General features: G+C 37.0%; 1 pseudogene; it reads left to right on the top strand.

The window, feature by feature from the left end:
• The first annotated feature begins 2426 nt into the window (after window positions 1-2426).
• LOC110737451 lies at window positions 2427-8518 on the top strand (annotated as a pseudogene).
• The last annotated feature ends 871 nt before the right edge of the window (window positions 8519-9389 follow it).

Genomic DNA, 9389 nt, shown 5'->3' with positions numbered 1-9389 from the left:
GAGAGTGTTTCCTGTGTTTCAGAGAGCCAAAAGTACTTCATATCGAATTTATGTTTTTTTTTTTTGGTATTTTTGGTGTTTGAGAATTGGGACTTTATACTTTTATAGACTTTATGTAGTTTTGTACTTTTGTGATTAATAATTTTGGTTTGTATGTAATTATTTAATTATGCAACAGGTCTAAAAATCACAAAACAGGTCCATACGCAGGTCCATATGCAGGTCCAACAAGTTTTTTATAAAAAAAAATAAAAAAAACGAAAAAATCACAAAACAGGTCCATTCAGGTCCAAACCTGGACCGGACCTGATTTTTCAGGTCTAGCCCGGAACCGGACCTGTTAATTCAGGTCCGGTCCCCGGTCCTCATAATTACCCAATTCAGGTCCCCGGTCCAAACAGGTCCGGTCCAGGTCCGGTCCGGTTTTGGACCGGTGTACACCCCTACTAGTGAGTGACCCCTGGGCATTGCCCCGTGTTGCTACTGTTGTATACGTACAATCGATAATTTTTTTAAATGTTTTTCAAAACTGCAATTGTCATTGTCAAACCAAAATCGAGTTATTTTTTGAATATAGTTTTTTTATTTTTTAATTGAACCTTGTGGTTTACAGTTATATGAATTTTTTTCCATACAAATAACATAGTTGATATTGGCTTAGATGGTTATATAGTCATATGTGTTATAAGAGGTTGAGGGTTCAAACCTCCTAATCCTTATGTTTTTATATGGACTAATGTTAGTTGCTCGGGTGATGTGGGGTATTATTATGAGATGTTGGGAAGATGATGTGGTGAAACAAAATAGGAACTACGTGGCACATCGACGTTTTTAGGAACGCCTTTTAGTGTAGATTATTGTAAAAAATCATAAGCACATGAACCCACACATTTAACTCTCACTTGCTTCCTAATTTTTCCTTTTTTTCCATTTTTCTTTCTTCTGCTTCTCACATTATTCACTTTTTTTTTTTCTCTAACTCCTTTTTATCTCGAAAAATTATGGAGCACAGCCAACTCGCTATTAACCCGCAACTCGCATATAATCCAATCAACCCATCAATATGGGTAGAGGTGCCAATTCGAATAACCGAATGAAGTTCGGGCCGGGTCTGTTTGGGTCAAATTATTCTTTTTACTCGGATCGGGTCGGGTCATGGCCTATCGAGTCCAAGTCGAATATGGGTCGAGTCAACTTTAGATCGGTTCATGTTTGGTTTGGATAAATTCAGATCGGGTTCAAAACGGGTTTAATAGGGTTAAGTTCGGGTCGGATGAATTTGGGTCGGATGATTTCGGTTTGGTCAATTTCAATTAGATTAAGGTTAATCCTTTGATTTATTAATTGGTCAATTTCGATTCAATTCCTTTTTGTGTTTGGCTGGATTTTAATTGAGTTAACCCAATTCATATCCAAATTAGGTTATTTTTAAACTAGAGCTATTATTGAGTTTTTACTTTATTATTGGGTTATTATCAAGTCATTCATGTATCATTTTTTTTATCGAGTTAAAAGAAGAGGTTTTAATGTTCAAGTATTACAAATTAATTGTAGCAAATTTTTGATGAGACAAATATAAAGCTTAGAAAGTAATGTTATATAATTGGTATGTACATGAAGTAAACTTGTTACTCCGAATTATTTCTTTGTAATAATCAGTAAATATAGTAGTATAAAAACTTAAATAAAAAGGTCAATAATTAACTATGGTCGGGTTAAATTCGAATCGGGTAAAAATCAAATCGAGTTAAAATCGGGTCGGGTAAATATTAGTTTGGGTCAAAACAAATCGGATTTGATCGATTATTTGCCAGGTCAATTTCGGATTGGGTTAAGCTCATATTGGGTCAAATCGATTTGGTTTGAGTTTAGGTCAGGTCAAATTGGATTTGGGTTGAGTTCAGGCCGGATCACATTGGATTTGGGTTGACTTTAGATCGGATCAAATCGGTGCCGAATTAAGTTTGATATGGTCAAATTCGAATTCGGGTTGAGTTTAGTTCGGTTACATATCGGATTTGGGTCTTGAATTTCTTGAACGAAATCGGATCGATTACTATTTGAAACAAACTGTTTTTAGGTCGGTTCAGTTTTGACACCTCTCAATATGGGTGCCTAGTTGTGGACAAAGATGGCCATTACATTAAACAAAAAAAAAAAAAAAAAAAAGTTACCTATCGGCGATATCGCAATCAAAACAAACTCCAAATATATTCCATTAATAACCGTCACTCCCCACGTCTCCCATGCTTTCGTCACTTTTCTCCCCTCAGACACTTTTTCTCTTTCCACGTCAGCAACAAATCCTTTAATTCTATAACAAACGTTGACTTAAGTCACCCTTCTTCTTCCCAAATACAAAGCACACAAAATTAAAACCAAAAAAAAATAAAAATGGTGAATGAAATTATCAAAAGCTTAACCGCCAAGCAAAAAAGGACACCATTGTAAATTCACAATCAAAAATTTGAGCTTCCGACCCTTCTAGAATTCCTCTCTTATATATAAACTCAACAGTTGAATTTCCCATTTTCATCACTTACATTTTCAATTTTCTCAAAACCAAAAAAAAAAAAAAAAAAAAAAAAAAAAAAAAAGTTTGTCTAAGAAAAACAAAAATGGAAGGTGGTTATGGAAGAGGACGTGGTCGTGGTCGTGGTCGTGGTGGAAGAGGAGATGGCGGTGGTGCTCAGGGTGGTGGCTGTCGTGGTAGTGGTGGAAGAGGTGCTGGCTATGGTGGAACTGACGGAGGTGCTGGTAGTCATGGTGGAATAGGCAGAGGTGCTACTCATGGCGGAAGAGGCGGGTTTGGTCGTGGTGGTGGTGGTGGTAATCAACATTACCAGCAGCCTCAGCAACCGCGGCCACAGCTCCAGCACCACCAGCCTCAGCAACCGCGGCCACAGTTCCAGCAGCAGCAGCCTCAGCAACAGCGGCCACAGTTCCAGCAACCGCGGCCACAGCTTCAGCAGTGGCCGCAGCAGCCGCCGCATTACCAGCAGCAGCAGAGGCAGCAGTATTACCAGCAGCCACCGCCGCAGCAGCAGCGGGCGAGTGGTGGTAGTATGGGGCCTGGTAGGAGGTATTCTGGCGAGGGTTCTTCTTCTTCTAACAAGCAACTAGCGTATGATGGTAATGATTTTGCTGCTAAATTGCGAAAATGTGCTGAGTTTGCTCCTGATGCTGGTACTGGTTCTGGTTCTGGTATATTTTTTTAAACATTGTTATATTTCACAGAAGTTTTAATAATAATGTTATAATGTCGTCGTTATTTGCGTTATTTACCATATAATATTCATAAATTGTCTGGAATTTTTGTTTGATTGATTTTCTGCTTTTGTTATGGTGATGTTTGGGTTGAATTTTAGTTAGTTCCATTATTATCTTATACGAATTTGAATTTTGATCATCTGGATGATTTTTAACAATATTCATGTGTGATTTTGTGAATTTTATATGGATTATTTGTGAATAATATTCATCGTACATGTTCTGTTGATATTATATGATTTGCATTCAACATATAATAATAAAAAATTAATAATGTTATAATTTCATCGTTATTCATTATTTACCTTATAATGCTGATAAATTGTCTGGAAATTTCGTTGGATTGATTTTCTGCTTTTGTTTGGTGATGTTTGGGTTGAATTTTAGTTGTGCCATTATTACCTTATACGAATTTGAATGTTGATCATCTGGGTGATTTTTAACGGTATTGATATGTGATTTGTGAATAGTAGTATATTGTCAAACGCGGGTCTGGGCCGCACCCGCAAACCAAGAGAGAGAGTCCACTTCACAAGTCCAAGGAGGTTCCATCCCAAAACCATATGGCAATAGGAGGAGTAGCCTCTTAGCCTTATAGGTTTATTCTTCAACATATATGGATTATTTGTTTTGAAATTCATTGTATATGTTTTTCTGATTGCATTTAGCTTCTTAGATCCGATCCTCTGTTTCTCAAACTCTTACGTTGTGTTTTATGCATAATTATTGATACTAGGTGTAAAAATGTATGATTAGCCTAGCCTCATCGGCTTAATTTAGCTTTAAATGTTGGGGTTGTATGTGGCTAGACTCTCCTCTTTTTTGTGAGACGTTTAACAAGCCTGTTTCGTGAGGTAACATAGTTTAAGGGTTTTTGGAAATGGGATTTATATTATTTTAATAGTCAGTTATGGTTTTATGTATGATGATTAAATTGGCTGAAAAGTAGTAATTACACTAATCTACAGAGCTGTTGTTCTTGAAGGTATGACTTATTTGTTCTTCTTCGATTGCAATATATAAGTTGTGATGTAATTGTTGTGAGAATTCAAGAAATGAAGACAGTTGGTTTATGTAATGTAGCTGTTAATGTTCTGAATCAAAGAGCATGTGCCTTACAGTCCATTATTTTTTTTCTTGATTTGTTTTGCTTCATAATGAAGTGTGTTAATACGTTTTTCATTCTCAATCAATCATATTGCTTCAGGGAAGAAGTCGTCAGAGTCGAAAGGAGCTTCTGATCGTGGAGATAAAGTGCCTATCAAACAACCTGAAAATGGTAGCTCACAAAAGGAAAGCAATGTGAAACTTCTCGCCAATCATTTTGAAGTCAAATTTGATTCAAATATTGTGATTCAACACTATGATATTGATGTCAAGCCTGAAGTCACATCTAACAGTGCCTCCCCTGTGCAGATACCAAAGGCTATTCTGAGTTTGATTATCGAAAATTTCTTTAAAACAGAAAAACCAGATCTCATAGAAAAGTATGGTTTTGATGGCAAGAAGAACGTATACAGTACAGCTGCAGCTACATCGCTAGTTGGAAATTATACAGTGGAGCTTTCTCATGAGGATGGAGGGAGGGGCAGCAAATACAAGCTCAGTATCAAGCTTGTGAATGAGCTGCAGCTATTTAGATTGAATTTATCATGGTGGAAATCAACCGCAGCTTCCCCGTGAAGTATTGCAAGGGTTGGATGTTGTCATGAAGGAGAATTCCAGGAGGAAAATGATCAGCATTGGCAAAAGCTTTTACGAAAAAGAAACAAAGGACCCTCTGGCTCTTGGGCGTGGACTTGTACCATCAGATGGGTTTCAGCAGAGTCTGAAGCTAACAAAAAAAGGCTTAGCATTATGCTTCGATTACTCAGTTATGGCATTTCATGAATCAATTGACGTACTAGAATATCTTTCGAGGCACTTTCTTGACTTGAAGTTTGATAGTGTTAACGGCCCTAACACATTCCATATAAATAGGAAGGAAATTGAGGAGGCATTGAAAAGTCTTAAAGTTAGAGTGACCCATCGTTCTGATAAATCAATATATGTTGTAGATGGGTTGACAGACAAAAGTGCCCGTGAAACTACCTTCACTGTTGGAACTCCTGGCGGTCAGGAACCTACAAGATCTGTAAGTGTTCTTGAATATTTTCGGGAAAAGTATGATAAAGATTATAGGGTAAAGCATAAAGGTAAGGCAGTCATAGAGCATGAGAACTTACCCTGCCTAATATTTGGGAAAGGCAAAAGAGTAAATTATGTTCCCATAGAGCTCTGTGAATTGGTTGAAGGCCAGAGGTTTAAGGATAATTTGTCCAAACTTGACAAACAAGCTGATAATAACTTGAAGAAAATGTCAGTTTTATCTCCTGGGGAAAGGAAAAGTAAAATCGACACCATGGTAGAACAAAAGCATGTTCTTGAGTATGTTGCTATAATCCTTGTTTAATGCAGTTACTCATATATGGTTTTTGTTTCACATTTTTCATAGTCTGTTATGCACACATTAAAGCTTGAATATATTGAAATGCATGTTATATAAAATATTGATCACATTGAGAAATGAAACATGTACCTGGAGCTTTTTAGTTTCGCTATGACTTTTGGCACTATTTATTACTAACATGTAAAATGAAAATATAAACAACAAATGTTATCTAGATAAATGTTGTTTTATTAGTCTTAATGGGAAACTTTTCTATGACGGAGAGAATATTTATTTACACAATATTACCTTCCATTTGCAATGAACTTTAAAATGAGAGCGAGAGCAAGAACAACAAAAAGAAATGGTAGGAGTATTATACATGATTATTTACTTTGCTGATTCCTATTTGCTGTTGTCGTTTATTCTGTGTGCTTTTCTTGATTGGTTGACACACTTGTTTACAGGTTTTTTAGTGAAAAATTATTAGAATTATAGGTAACAACCATCTATAAGGTTTTATTCTTCTTATTTCTGTAATATTTTATCAACAGTTTTTTTTTTTTTCTTCTGAAATACTTTAATGGTTGAAGGTATCAAGCATGTGTCTAGGACACTGTGTCCTGTCTCCTGTGAGTGTCAAACACTAAATTTAGAAATGCAACTGGTGAGAAGTTTAGAACCTACATTCTAATACGAATATGGACATTATGTGATGAAATGCTTAATTTTAATCATGTTTGTTTGCAATGATAAGAGGTTATGCTAGTCATATGAGGCACCCACATACAGGTTATGTGCACTACTGTCTGAATTTTATATATTGCTCCCTCTATCTCAGAAAGTTGGCTCTGCTACGAAAAGGTATTCAAAAATCGAAAAGAGCATTTGTTGGGCTGTTTTTATATTGCATTATTTAATAACCGATGTACCTGTTGTCTTGCCATTGCTACTTTATTCCAATGCAGAAAAATTATTTTGTGTAGTCAAATTTATTGTATCATTTTTATGAATGCTATTTTTGTCTTTTTGACATGATTCTCTGCATTTTTATAGGGGTGAAATTAGAATAAATTTTGGAATTGATGTCACAAAAAGCATGACAACAGTCTGACTTTCGGGTGATGGAGCCACCAAGATTGAAGTTGAGAAATCCGGATGGCCATGTAAGTGCTATACATGTGGCCAAAAGGAAATGCCAGTGGAATCTTGTTAACAATTTAGTCGTTGAAGGCACATCCCTTAAGTACTGGGCTGTTGTGGTATTATTCAACCATCGGAATGTTCTGGAAGAAAAATCGGTAAAGGACTTTGTTGAGAAACTTATTGAACGTTGCAAGGCACTAGGGTTGCATATGAAAAATCCTCTGTGTACTATACGGGCTAGCATGAATGAATTGGAAAGCGCAGACTCAGTAACTCGTGTTCTGGAAATGGTTCAGCGTGAGGCACGCAAAATTGATCCAAGTAACCTGCAGCTTGTATTATGTGTGATGGCGCGTAAGCATGATGGTTATAGGATCATTAAGTGGGTTTCTGAGACAAAGATAGGAGTTCTTACCCAGTGTTGCCTTTTTGAGATGGCAAAAAGAGGGCAGGACCAGTACCTGGCTAATCTTGGCATAAAGATAAATGCTAAGCTGGGGGGTAGCACTGTTGAGCTTAATGATCAACCTTCTTTATTTGGTGAAGCTGCAGACCATGTGATGCTTATTGGTGCTGATGTCAATCACCCAGCTCCCTCGGATTTCTTGAGTAAATCAGTAGCTGCTGTTGCTTCAATGAATTGGCCAGCTGCAAACAAATATATTCCCAGAATAAGCTATCAGGAACATCGTCTGGAGGAAATTGAAAGGTTTGGATCTATATGTCTAGAGCTGATAAAATGTTATGAAAACATAAATACAGTCAAACCAACGAAGCTTGTGATATTTCGTGATGGTGTCAGTGAAGGGCAGTTTGATATGGTACTCAATAAAGAGCTTCAGGATCTGAAGGATGAATTGCAGAAAATAGATATAGATTACCACCCTACCATAACACTTATTGTTGCTCGGAAAAGGCACCTGACACGCTTATTTCCAGCAGAGACCCAAAGTGATGAAAAAAATAACATACGTCCTGGCACAGTGGTGGATACAGGTATTGTTCATCCATCACAGTTTGATTTCTATCTCTGCAGTCACTATGGGAGCATGGGTACCAGCAAACCAACTCACTACCATGTCCTGTGGGATGAGCACAAATTTTCTCCTGAGAAGTTGCAGCAGTTCATATATCACCTGTGCTTCACCTTTGCTAAGTGTTCTAAGCCTGTTTCACTGGTTCCTCCAATCTACTATGCTGATCTGTTAGCCTTCAGAGGACGAGAGTATTATGTAGCGCAGCGTAAGTCAGGAGAATCACCGTCTGTTGAAAATCCAGCGCACTCTCTCATAAAAAACTTCATGTATTTCATCTGACCAGGCTTTGCTTTTCCTATGTTGCACTTCCACTCCATGGATTGGTCAAGGAAGTCTCGCACAGCTCATGCTTCTAAGGGTGTTGGCCTCATGCACCTTTAGGTTTTGTGCGTGAATCTAATACTTTTTAGCTTTGGTGTGTTTGATAATAAGGATAGATGTCCAAGTATCTGTTAAAACTTTATAATGTGTGTTTGAACCAAAATTGATGTCTATTTTGGGTAGCCTATATTTGTGTTAAGGCTCTTGTAGCCAAGAACAAGGTGATGCTTTAATAGTATGTTATCTGGTATTTGTGTTTATAATGTGCGTTATTATGGATAATCGCAGGGTGTTTTTGTTACCGTGAAGGACTAGCTTGCTGCTATGTCTCTGCACTTATATTAAATAATGTCACAAAATTAGTTTTCGAGTTTGGTTATAATATAAATATAATGTCATTTAACTTCGGACATAATTGCAGAAATGCTTGAAGCATGATGAACAGCTAATAAGCTTTCTTTGTTTATTTATGGACTCGCAATATGTTTGGACAACAGGTAATGGATGGAGAGAAAGGGTGGGAAATTACTTTCTTTGTTTGGATAAACATCAGCATTTCCTTCAAAATTGGAGGGAAAATAAAGTTGGCCTTTCTCCTCTTTCTCTCCTGTTATTCTCCCTTCTACCTTGTTATCCAAACAAAGCAGGTACCAAAAGCAAATGTTTCATGGGTAGTAGTTTAATACTCACTTGGGTGGAAGCAAGAAGCACACATAGTTTATGTACAATGTGTTTGCTCGCTACGTCTTTTTTTAGGCCTAGACAAAATACTGGCTCGTTGAGTCATTGTGAATTAGTTTTGGATGACGGCAGTCTGAACTCTATAGCCAATTTGACAACCCAGGGGAAGAAACCATTTTGCTTAACCTCTCTCTCCTTGTTTCAACGTTAATAGTATTAACACCGCTCGATTTAAGGGCACTTGCAGGCTTGCAGCTATGTCTTCTTAGCAGATTATTAGTGATTTCTAGGGTATATTCGACTCATCCCAGCTTTTGCATTCAGTTTTGCCCACAACAAGAAATAGAAACCACCCTTATTATATTTTTTTGAAAGAATAGGAACCACCCTTATTGTTCTAAACAATTAACAATAAGCTGGACAAAAACAAGTAAAGCTTGACAAAATACGGATAATAAGTTCATTTAAGCAAAATTAAATCAGTTAAACCAAGTCCTTTCATTCTC

This window comes from Chenopodium quinoa, unplaced genomic scaffold (genome assembly GCF_001683475.1).
Source record: "Chenopodium quinoa cultivar QQ74 unplaced genomic scaffold, ASM168347v1, whole genome shotgun sequence".
Taxonomy (NCBI): domain Eukaryota; kingdom Viridiplantae; phylum Streptophyta; class Magnoliopsida; order Caryophyllales; family Amaranthaceae; genus Chenopodium; species Chenopodium quinoa.
Note: the sequence above shows the minus strand (reverse complement) of the source record. Positions and strands in the feature narration are given on the sequence as shown.